Below are 12577 nucleotides of genomic sequence, written 5' to 3' on the forward strand. Positions count from 1 at the left end.
TCAAAAAGAAACCCACGGCCTGAATTTTTAGCCCGTCAAGCGAGTGTGATCAGCAGGAGCGGATGCAGATGTGACATTTGCTCCCACCCACTATCGGCTCCCAACATCAATTTCATGCTGGCTGTCCACTTAACTGCTGGCCAACATGAAACGTGTGCTGAGGCAGGCTCGGCACTGCCGGCAGGGGTGGGAAGAGGGCAGGTGCCGGGACCAGTAGGGGTGCAGGATGGGTTTTAAATGGAGCTCTTTGAAGGCAGGAAGTCGGTGCTCAAGAGCCCTCAGGGAGCCGCTTTGCAATTCAAAATTTTTGACACATCACTTCAGTTATAGTGCTGGTACTGTCTCCAGAGTCTCATTGGCACACAGAGCCCATCCCAGGATTGACCAAAGCCAGTCTGCCCCCCGCTTTTCCGATGAGTGCCTGAGGGTTTTGCTGGAGGCAGTTAGCGCCCGATGTGACACCCTGCTGCTGCGGGATGGGAAGAGGAGCCACCTCACGTGACAAAGAAGGCTTGGGCAGAGGTGGCATACCTGGTCAGCAGGCATGATGTAGTTCACAGAACCTGGATCCAGTGTAAAACAAGGTTCAATGACCTCTGCACTCTGCCAGGGTGAATACTGTTTCCAGTTGGAACCTTGATTAGATGTCTTTGTAGGTGGCAGCACTTGTTGGTGCTCATGGTTGTGAAATGCAGCTTGTAATATGGTACATAATCCTGTGCCTTCATAGACGATGGAAGGCATGTATGTCAGCGTGAGGTGTGGCAATGTGAGGGGCACCTGAACCTGAACTTGCATCTTTGGGAGGGGAGGCTGGAATATCCTGGCATGTAGAGGGGGACTAATGAAAGTGTCTTTGTCCTACAGGAGAAAAGGAGTCACAATGCACAGGAGCAGGGATGGACATGTGGTGGGATCCCAAACCTTCTTCTCTTGAGTCAGGTGGAGGAGAAAGCATTGAGATGGCCTGCGAATGTGGAACCAGGTCCACTGGTTGCAGAGAGGCAGGGGGGTCAGAAGAGTCCAGCGGACAGAGAAGAGATTGGTGGAGGGTATGAGAGATGTAGGGTAGTGGTTGTAAGACTGACATTTGAAATCCACTAATCCCCATTGCTTGTCCATTCAGAAGCCTTTGCTCAGCCAGATGTCCATTCTGAGAAGCAACCAGACTGCATGCACAATGATTTTGTAATGCTGTTCCATACTGACATTTTTTTCTTCCTCCTTCAGAGGGAACATCGTTACAACCCCTTAAGGAACCCAAGGACCCTTTTTTGGCCTCCAAGGGTGACCAGCTGCCAGATGAACCTGCGTCACATCCTCCCTCTGGACTAGGCACCAGCACAGATACAAGCATGTAGGTGGGCATATGCATATCAGAACAGATGGTAATGCACAGTGGTGAAAACACATCACACTCACCTGAGGAGCTGGCAGAGTCCACAGGTAGTCAGAGGACTGCTGGAAACTAAGATGATGTTAAGCCTGAGGCAGATGATAAACCTCTGGAGTCGACCATCTGGTGGCAGATGCTGGATGTCCAGTGGGATGTGAAGATCTGACAGAGATCCCTGAGGGTCTGCATGCTGTAGTTCCAGAGTTGGAGGGATCCGTGTGGAGGGTGAGCACTGCTTGGCCCAGAGCTCAGAACTCACAACCTCCTCCATAGAGAAAGTGGCAACTCTCATGGAGAGGCAGCTCCAGGAACTCAATCCAGGGTTTCTGGTGTTCACACCTGCAATCCCACGTTCTGGCAGTGAGCTCAGTAGATCACTGCCACTGTGAGAGATAGATGAGGCACCTGGTGACTCTGCGAGCTATCTATGTGGGAAGAGAGGTTCAAACCAACCTATGTTGGCGGATGACCTGCAGCTCTCATCTGGGAGCTCTTCTCAGGGTACTTTTAATGATGACAGCAGCTTCTCCGTCCCTCTGCCAGAGATCATCACATCTGAGGAGTCCACGACAACTGAGGAGTGCCCAGCCATGGCGCTGGAATCTCCTGCCTAAACAGGGCCTTTGCAGGCTCTGGTGACCAGAGGATGGCCGCCAAGGTCATCGCCAATGGGCCATCAGAATCAGCAGTCTGCCTCCAATCCTGCTGCCAGTGAGGGAATTAGTACTTGCAAATGGAAATTCAAGTCACAGTAATCACATATGGGGGTCTCATGGCTGATTAATTTCTCCTTGGCACTTGTATGATGATGCACATATACCTTTCCCTCAGATATTAAAATGTTAGGCAATGCGCAATGGCCGTAGTGTGCTTCATGCCATTGTTGGGGAAGAGGCCTGGGAGTCATGTGTCACAAATATAAAGGGTTGCAAAGTTTATTCCAGAGGTCAGGACATGAGCGAACTGTGATAGGGATGCCTCATCAGCACCGATCAAGTTAGATGGCATTTTGATTTCCGTCACCTTGACTCCTTGCTTTGGATTCCTAACTAAACATCCTCTGAATCAAGGCTTCCCTGGTCTCCCTGCCCCCCATAAACATCCTCATATCGGGATCGTCCTCCTCACACGGGGGCTCTTCAGGCTCCTCCTCAGACTCAGCATTTAATTTGTCCTCTGCGGCCTTTGCAATAGCATCACTGTCTTCATCCTTCAATAGAACCCCTCTTGAGAGAGCCAGATTGTGCAGTACGCAGCAGACTACAACATTAACGGAGACACGTTCAGAAGGACATTACAGTGATCTCCTGAGTGGTCAGAGCAGCAAAACCTCATCTTGAGTAAGCCTAAGGTCCTCTCAATTATAGCCCTTGTGGAGGCATGACTGCAGTTATAGCAGGCTCTTGTGGTCACAAACAGGCCACTCAAAATTGCTGTCAAATGCTCTTTAAATGGACTTAAATGGCTCTTTAACTGACGGCGTGTGTGGTTCTGAGTTCCGTGTGTGCCTGCCAACTGAAATTGCAAGATGGCATGATGACTTCGGGACACCCTCCCAACGCCATTGCACCCCATTTCGCAACTGTCTGTGTCTACAGCGTGCTCGGTGGGCCAAGAGGAAATTCTGGCCCACGGGAAAATGGAGCTGGGCACCATCACTGTAAACATGGCAGCTGACTCCCATACCTGTGGATAAGGCATCAACAAGAGGAAACATGTAGATGAGGAAGAGGATAGGGCCAAGGATGGATCCTTGGTGTGGATTGGGGGATGATGGTATAGCGATAGAAAAGGGAGCCATTGCTAGAGATGGTCTGGCTATGATTGGATAAGTAAGAGTAAGAGTAACCCCTGGTGGATCAGGACCAGCCAGTATGCAATTAGGGATGGGCAATAAATGCTAGTCTAGCCTGCGGCGCCCACATCCCATGAATGAATTTTTAAAAAATTGACTGTACTGAAGGCTGCAGAGATCAATAAAGGATAAAGCACCATTGTTACAGACACAGAGTGTCACTTGTAATTTTGGTTCTTGTTGCAGTGCTGTGGGAAAGGCAAAATCAAGGTTGGGAGCTAGGGGCAGAAGTTTGATTGGAACGATTCAAATGGTGTTGTGGATATGGCCCTGGAAAGTTACAACATATTCAGGAACACTTTTGATGGGGGAAGTAGCACGCAAGGACAGAGGGGTGAAGGTTTTTGTTTTGGGAGAGGTGGTTGATTACAGTGGATTTGAATGAAAGAGAAGGGAACACCAGTCAAGCCGCTGGGACTATTTACAATGTGAGCTAGCAGGGGAACCAGGAAGGGAAGTTAAGTGTGATATTTTCTCTAAGGTGCCCACAAGCACTGATGCGCACAGCCCAGAAGGTACTATGCAGAACACTCACAATTTATCCCGTTTCAGCCAACGCATGTGCGGGGCCTCAGGAAAAAAGGTACCGTGCATTGAAATGAACAGGCTGTACACAACTAAATAAAATTGGAGGGATTATTGCTTAGAGGCTGAGAATTTTGTATGCACAAGGGAACAGGCAATCATCTCATGCATGAGATGAACTTGCAAAGAGGGTTGGTAAAGAGAAAGGGAAGACAGCTTGGAAGAGGAATATTGTGTGCAATTTTGGTACCCGCCTCCATATTTTCTTTTTAGCTAATTTTTTCCCTTTCATGAAGGCATGAGGTACTGTTCCACAAACACTGGCAGCCATTTGGTACTTTGACCAAGTTTCCATTATTCATGTGTGAGGCTAAAGAGAGTGCTTTGGCATGGTGTCCTGCGGGCAAGGATTGCAGATGAACTTGATCCATTCCCACCCAAAGTTCAATAGATACACACTTTAAAACAGAGTTCAGTGGATAACCCAACTGATTGCATAATGTAATTTTAGCTAAATATTCCACTAATACTCTTCACAATAGTGCATTAGCTTAACATTGGTCCAATTTAGCTTAATCTCTATAAAGCATTCTGTTACCATATCACAGGAAACCTGATTCAATTATGTTTATAGTTCTACTTAAATTATTACAGCCCCGAGTCCCGCATTCATCACTTTCGCTCTGTAATGAATCCTCCCCAATACATCATTATTCTATTGAAGGTTGGGTGTGGAGGTCTCCCATTGGCTTTGGCTGGTATGGAATGGAGCACAGACCAGGAAGGTCTCATGTATATTCCAGGAGTATTTAGCTTATCTTAGGCATGGTCACCTCTATGTCCTGGGCTATAGAAAGAAATCAATCAGTTGGGTTATCCACTGAACTCTGCTTTAAAGTGTGTATCTATTGAACTTTGGGTGGGAATGGATCAAGTTCATCTGCAATCCTTGCCAGCAGGACACCATGCCAAAGCACTCTCTTTAGCCTCACACATGAATAATGGAAACTTGCTCAAAGTACCAAATGGCTGCCAGTGCCTGTGGAACAGTACCTCGTGCCTTCATGAAAGAGAAAAAATTAGCTAAAAGGAAAATATGGATGCGGGTACCCAAATTGCACACAATATTAGAATTAACAATGAACGCATGTAATTAAATAACTTGTTTCAATTTCTAGTTCAATATCCTTGAGATATATCTCAGTGCCCGATTAGCCTTTTGATAACTTCTTAGTAAGCAAAAAATACTAACTTTGAAACTTATTTTTACTGCACAGACGAAATGATAAAGACAAGTTAGTGCTAGCATCCAGATATTGATGAGTGTTCTGTTAATTTAAATAGAAGTTGTCTGGAGCCTAGCATTTCCCTTCAACATCCTGTTGTTTGGTTCCAAGACTCCAGGAAAGTCAAGCTGTTGTTTTCATTACTCAAACTCTCACTAACGGTGTAAAAGAAAGATTAGATTAAGGTAAATTATAGAATTTGCCTGGTGTTACATACCTTCTTACAAATGTCTGCGACATATAATTATCAGTTAACATGAGTAAATTTTGAGTTACAAAACTGCAGCATGTGTTTTAATAAAAATTATTTTAGGAAGGATGTGAAGGCTTTAGAGAGGCTGCAGAAAAGGTTTACGAGAACCGTTCCAGGGATGAGGGACTTCAGTTAGATGGATAGGTTGGAGAAACTGGGGTTGTTCTCCTTAGAGAAGATTGAGAGGAGATTTAATAGGTGATCAACATCATGAGGGGTGGAAGCAGAGTTGGTAGAGAGAAACTATCCCCATTGATGGAACGGTTGAGAACCAATATAAGGTGAACGGAAAAAGAGCCAACAGTGACATGAGAAAGAGACTTTTTTTTAAACACAGTGCATGCTTTAAGGATCTGGCATGCACTGCCTCAGAGTGTGGTGAACGCAGATTCAATCACAGGTTTCAAAAAGGAATTGTATAAGCACCCAAGGAGAATATATTTGTAGGGTTACAGGGAAAAGGCAGAGTAGAGGCACTAGCTGAGTTGCTCTTGCAAAGGGCTGGCAGAAACATGTCAGGCCAAATGGCCTCCTTCCATCCTGCAATCATTCTATGACTCTGTGGCATGCTTCTAGTTGTACATGCAACTGAAGTTAGCACATAATTTGATATATATATATATATATATATATATAATCCAAATGCACCACTGTGACTGTTGGGATTCTATTTGTTGAAATCATATAGGAAGGCCACAGGTACATCTTGGCTCAAAAGCAAAGTGGACAACATTATATTGCATCAACAATTGTACCTAATTCGACCTTTTAATGTAAAACTATGCCATATTGCTTTACAGAGAAGAAAATGGTAAGGTGCTGAGCATTTGTAGGAAGGCTAGGAGAGATGGCCAAAAGCTTGGGCAAAGGACTTTGTTTTTAAAAAGGTTATAAAGGTGGAGAGGGAGATAAGAGTTTCGGAAGAGTTCCAAAGAGCTGTGTTGAAGCAGGCAAAAGAATCCTTTTTTTAGATTGTAGAGGGAGATGCACAGGAGGCCAGAGTTAAATGACTGGAGTAGGGAACAAAGTAAGGCAAAGGAGATTGCAGCAATAGGTTATCATGAGGCTGTAGAGGGATCTGTACATAAGGATGTGTATTTTCAATTTAATTTGTTGGAGATATCAAGCCAGCGTCTGTCAATTAGGACATGAGTGAATGTTCAGAGGGGCTTTAGTGTAGAATAGAATGTAGGCAATGCATTTTAAGGGTTGCAGTTGCAAAGCTGGCAAGCTTAAGAAAGCAATTAGGAGAGCAAAGAGGAGATATGAGAAAGCTCTGGCTGGTAAAAGTAAGGTAAATCCCAAGATATTCTATAAATATATCAATGGGAAGAGGATAACCAGGGAAAGAGTAGAGCCCATAAGGGACTAAAGGGGCAATCTATGGGTGGAGCCAGAGGACATTGGTAGAGTGTTGAATGAATACTTCACATCTGTCTTCACCCAAGAGAATGAGGATGAAGGTATTGAACTCGGGGAGAGAGACTGTGAGGTTCTTAAGCAAATTGATATAGGGAGTGACAAGGTATCGGAGGTGTTGGCAAGCTTAAAAGTGGACAAATCTCCAGGTCCGGATGATTTGTGTCCCTAACTCCTGAAGGAGAGAATCTATCTCCACTTGGAGGGGTAAGGTTTGACCAGGGATAGTCAGCATGGCTTTGTCAGAGGGAAGTCATGCCTAACAAATTTGATTGAATTTTTTGAGGAGGTGACCAGGAGTGTAGATGAGGGCAGTGCAGTTGATATAGTTTATATGGATTTCAGCAAAGCCTTTGACAAGGTCCCACATGATAGACTTATAAAGAAGGCAAATGCAGATGGGATACAGTGTAAATTGATAAGGTGGATTCAAAATTGGCTTAGTTGTAGGAGACAGAGGGTGATGACAGAAGGACGTTTTAGTGACTGGAAGCCAGTGTCCAGTGGCGTACCACAGGGATCTGTGCTGGGTCCCCTATTATTTGTCTTTTATATAAATGACATAGATGACTACGTGGGAGGTAGGATTAGTAAGTTTGCTGATGACACAAAGATTGGCCGGGTGGTTAACAGTGAGGTTGAATGTCTTGGGCTACATGAAGATATAGACCAGAATGGTCAAATGGGCAGATAAGTGGCAGATGGAATTTAATCCTGAAAAGTGTGAGGTGATACACTTTGGAAGGAGTAATTTGACAAGGAAGTATTCAATGATCAGTATGACACTAGGAAGTTTTGAGGAACAAAGGGACCTTGGCGTGTGTGTCCATAGATCTCTGAAGGCGGAGGGGCATGTTAGTGGGGTGGTGAAAAAGGCATATGGGACACTTGCCTTTATCAATCGAGGCATAGATTACAAAAGTAAGGAGGTCATGTTGGAGTTGTATGGAACCTTGGTGAGGCCACAGCTGGCGTACTGTGTGCTTTCTGGTGCCACATTATAGGAATGAAGTGATTGCACTGGAGGGGGTGCAGAGGAGATTCACCAGGATGTTGCCTGGGATGAAATATTTAAGTTATGAAGAGAGGTTGGATAGACTTGGGTTGTTTCATTGGAGCAGAGAAGACTGAGGGGTGACCTGATCGAGGTGTACAAGTTTATGAGGGGCATGGACAGGGTGCCTAGGGAGCAGCTGGTCCCCTTAGTTGAGGGGTCAGTCACGAGGTGACATAAGTTCATGGTGAGGGGCAGGAGGTTTAGGGGGGATGTGAGGAAAAACTTTTTTACCCAGAGGGTGGTGATAGTCTGGAATGCACTGCCTGGGAGGGTGGTGAAGGCGGGTTGCCTCACATACTTTGAAAAGTACCTGGGTGAGTATTTGGCACATCATAACATTCAAGGCTATGGGCCAAGTGCTGGTAAATGAGATTAGGTAGGTAGATCAGGTGTTTTTCACGTGTCAGTGCAGACTCAATGGGCCGAAGGGCCTCTTCTGTGAGATTCTGTAATTCTGAGGGCATTCTGGAAGTTGAATCAAGAAGTATCAAATGCATGAATTAAAGTTTAACAGAAGTGGATTGAACAAACAATATTGCAGAAATGGAAGAAATGAAATTGATAGCAGATGGGATATGGCTTTGAATTTCAGTTCTGGGTTCAACACCATGAGAAGGTTGTATTTAGCCCAAATTAGCAGCCAAAGAGGGATGTGGAATTGACAGCGAAGTTGTGGAGTTTTTGTTGGGAACCAAAGATGATGACATTGGTCTATTAGCTTGACATATTTGATGGCACTCTTGCCTCGGTTTTAGAAAGTTGTGAGCTCAAGTTCTGTTCCAAAATTTAATCTGTAGTGTGGTACCTATGTCACAGCACTAGTAATCCAAAACCCTAGACTTAATAATCAGAGAATATCACCATGGAGTTTTGAGAATTTAAACTCAGATTTAAAGAAATCTGAAAATAAAATGTTAATATCAGTAAAAGTGACTATAAAGCTGTCAGATTGTTATGAATAACCAAAATGTTCATTAATGTCCTTTAGGGAAGGATACCTGATGTTTCTGTCAGTCTGAGCTATATCTACCTCCAGTCCCATACTTGCTTGGTCGACTCTTAGGCTGCCTTCTAAAATGTCCCAGCAAGCCATTTAGTTGTATCAAACAGCTACAAGGAATAATAATGTAGGACCACTTTCACTACACAGGCTGTGGGGGTTTAAGGCAGCAGCTTAAGATCTTAAAATTCCCTTTAAAATGTGGGAGCATTATGACCAAGACTGCAAATGTTTATAAAAGATTCTTAAATAAATTTGACAGGAAAGATGATATTTCCCTCCACAGGAGCTTTAGTGATGATGCTCACATTTTTCAGCTGGGGTGCACCATAAATTCCTCCTAAGTCCTCACTAATTATGCACAATAAAGCAAATAAATCTTTGGCCATTGTAGAGAACGCAGAGGAAATAGCTCAAATTCTTCTAATTGCTGAATTATGAATGACATTATCTGATCATTCTGTAATGTACTGAATGCCATGCTTTAGCCTTGCATTTAATATTAACATTTTAAATGAAATTCTTCACTTGCTTGAATGAGTTGAGTGGACCTGCTTGACCAAGCATAGCTGGTAAATCCATGGCTCCAAAAACAATGCAACCCAAATGTAACTCTCCACATATAGATGTGTTGTGGGAAAGGAAGAGTGGTGGAATAACACAACAAAACAGCTAAAGGGGCTCTTCATCAGTGCAGCATCACCATCATGCTAGGTAGGAAAGTATTTTGTGTACTGAGCTTGCAGAAATCCAAGATAATTGGAAATTTCATGTCATAGACTGTTAAAGAGAAAGAAGCAATATGACACACAAGATATCAAGCCATTTTTAGCTGTTGCTTCATGAGGTTCAGGTTCTGCCCAAATGTTTTGACTTCTTCTAAGAGAACAATAATAGAGTTTGATTCTTAAGGTGTCCTGTTCAAAGTTTTTCCAAAAGATATTTTCCAGTTAAGAGGCCTGGTCAGCCATTCGGACCTTTCACAATGTTGCAGGTAGGAAAAGCAGGTGACAAACATCTGCAGCTTGAGTAGCCAGGACATTTTGAGGTGAAAGAGGAAATGTAGATGCTCCATGCATATTTGTTTACAGTGTAAAGAGAGGTCTTGTTTTGATATATCGGTGTTGAGAACCTCAACAGGATAACCCAACATGTTCTTCAAGGTATTTTTGCTTTTCAGAACAAGGATTTATTTACAAAAGATACAGGCAAGCCACTCTTAAGATTCTGTTCCACAAGCTTCCAGGATCAGCACAGAGCACTGTGCTGTTCCCATTGAACATTGCCCTGTCTATGTGTACTCCACAGCGCCAATGACAAGCAGCATTTTCTGGGAAATGAACACAAAGTCAAATGGTTTGGCTGTGTTCCGACTGTTTTATTTGGAAGGGTTCCAGTTTGTACAACTGGTGAGTCATTAATCAGCACCTCCTATGATCTCCACATCAGAGGTCCTAATGGAGATCCTTAAATTCAGACCATAACCTGTTATAAACCAGTCATCAGAGCATAAGAACAAGGCAATTAGCAATTAAGCCCCAATACATTTTCAACCTGATACTATGGAATTAAAATACAGAAACACGGTAGAAGAAAAGCTTTGCACCACTCCTTCATATAGCAAGAACAATAGATTGCACCAAACATTGATTTTGCATAATATTGTTGCACAGAAATTGTTATGATTGAGCCAGTGGTCTAATCAAGATCACCTCTAACAAATTTACCTGCAAAAGAAATTTAATGAATATATTCCCAAAACAGGTCTGAGGCAGAAAATTAATGTTGCAGGCCATTTTCCTGTTGCCAGGAGATTAATCTATAATTTATTACAAACTGACCACAAATCTGGTCACTGTCGCTGAGGGCGATTTTTGAGTTGCATACTTTAAAGAAAATGTGTCCGACTTTTGTCTAAAAATTCTCAGATAGCCTACCAAAATGCAGTGATCCCAACACATTTGTACTATACATTGCACAAAATGAGAAATTTGCAATGCAAGTTAAAGGCAACTTTCAAAAACGGAAGGTATTAATTACTGTAGAGTGTCATGTGGACAATGGCCAGTGTTAGCGCTAATATAGGTAACCATAGATCTATAAAAGTAACCATAGTTCCAAGCCCTGCTTGGGATTAATTTGATCATATTTGTTCTCCCTTCCCATCCCCACCAAGAAATGATATCATTAGCAATTTAGGTAAATCTGTAAAACTTTCTACTGGAACACAAGAAGCACTGCCTCATCTCAAATTTACAGTGCACATGAGTAGGGAGCCTTTTTTTTTTATTCATTCACAGGATGTGGGCTTCACTGGCTGTGCCAGCATTTATTGCCCATCCTTGTTGCCCTTGGTGATGGTGAGCTGCCTTCTTGAACTGTTGCAGTCCATGAAGGCAGTTCACCACCACCTTCTCAAGGGCAACTAGGGCTTGGAACTATGGTTACTTTTATAGATCTATGGTTACTTGTATTAGCGCTAACACTGGCCATTGTCCACATGTCGCTGTCCACAAGAGCTTGTGCCCTGGATGAACAGGACCAGGTGGTGGAGCTGGTATGATATCATAATTACAGACAGATAAGTAGTCAAAGCTGAGATGGAGATCAGCAGGAAGACTGGATGTTTGCACAACGCATACAGAAAAAAAAGAGTTCAAGAAAGCTGGCTTTGCCTAAATCATCATTGACTTCCTCTCCTATTTGTTTATTAGTTCCTTTCACTCCTTCCTCTTTGCAATAGAAAGCCATGGCTAAGAAAATAAATCACATTACATGCGAAAGTCCCATTGCTTTGATAATGCTTGTGCTTTAATAGCTGTCAAAATGGTCACCAACTACCACCGGATAAATCTTAGAGAGCTCAGGCATAAGTGGTATATAACATTTGCGCCACACAAGTGCTATGCCATCTCCAAACAAGAGAGAAGCTAACCATTTTCCCTTGACATTCAATGGCATTACCATCACTGAATACCCCACTATCAATATCCTGGATGCTGCCATTGAATAGAAATGGAACTGGACAAGCAAACCTGATGACACAGATTTGAGGTAATTGGCAAAAGCAGCAAGGGAGACATGAGGAAAACCTTTTACATGGAGCAAGTGATTATGGTCTGGAATGCCTGAAAGTGTGGTGGAGCAGGTTTAATCAAGGCATTTAAAAGGGAATTGGACTGTTACCTCAAAAGGAAAAATATGCAGGGTTATGGGGAGAAGGCTGGCTGTGGCACTAGGTAAACTGCTCCTTCAGGTAGCCAGTGCAGAGATGACATTCTGTGATTCTGGACAAGCCATATAAATGCTGTGCCTACAAGAGCAGATCAGAAGCTGGGAATTCTGAGGCAAGTAACCCACCTCCTAATTCCCCAAAGCCTGTCCACTGTCTATAAAGCACAAGTCAGGAGAGCGATGGAATACTCTCCGCTTACCTAGATGAGTGTGGCTCAAACACTCAAGAAGCTTAATATCACCCAGGACAAAGTAGTTCACTTCACCAACTTAAACATTCACTTCCTCCACCAACGCACAGTGGCAGCAGTGTGTACTATGTATATGATGTATGCAGCAACTCACCAAAGCTTATTTGACAGCACACACCAAACCCATAATTGCTATCACCTAGAAGGACAAGGGCAACAGATGGGTGGGAACACCATCATCTGCAGGTCCCTCAGGCCACACATCATCCTATGTGGAAACACACCCCTGGTCTTTCACTGTCACGGGATCAAAATTCTGGAATTCCCTCCTTAAAAGCACTGTGGGTATACCTGCATGAAA

This window comes from Carcharodon carcharias, chromosome 5 (assembly GCF_017639515.1).
Source record: "Carcharodon carcharias isolate sCarCar2 chromosome 5, sCarCar2.pri, whole genome shotgun sequence".
NCBI lineage: Eukaryota > Metazoa > Chordata > Chondrichthyes > Lamniformes > Lamnidae > Carcharodon > Carcharodon carcharias.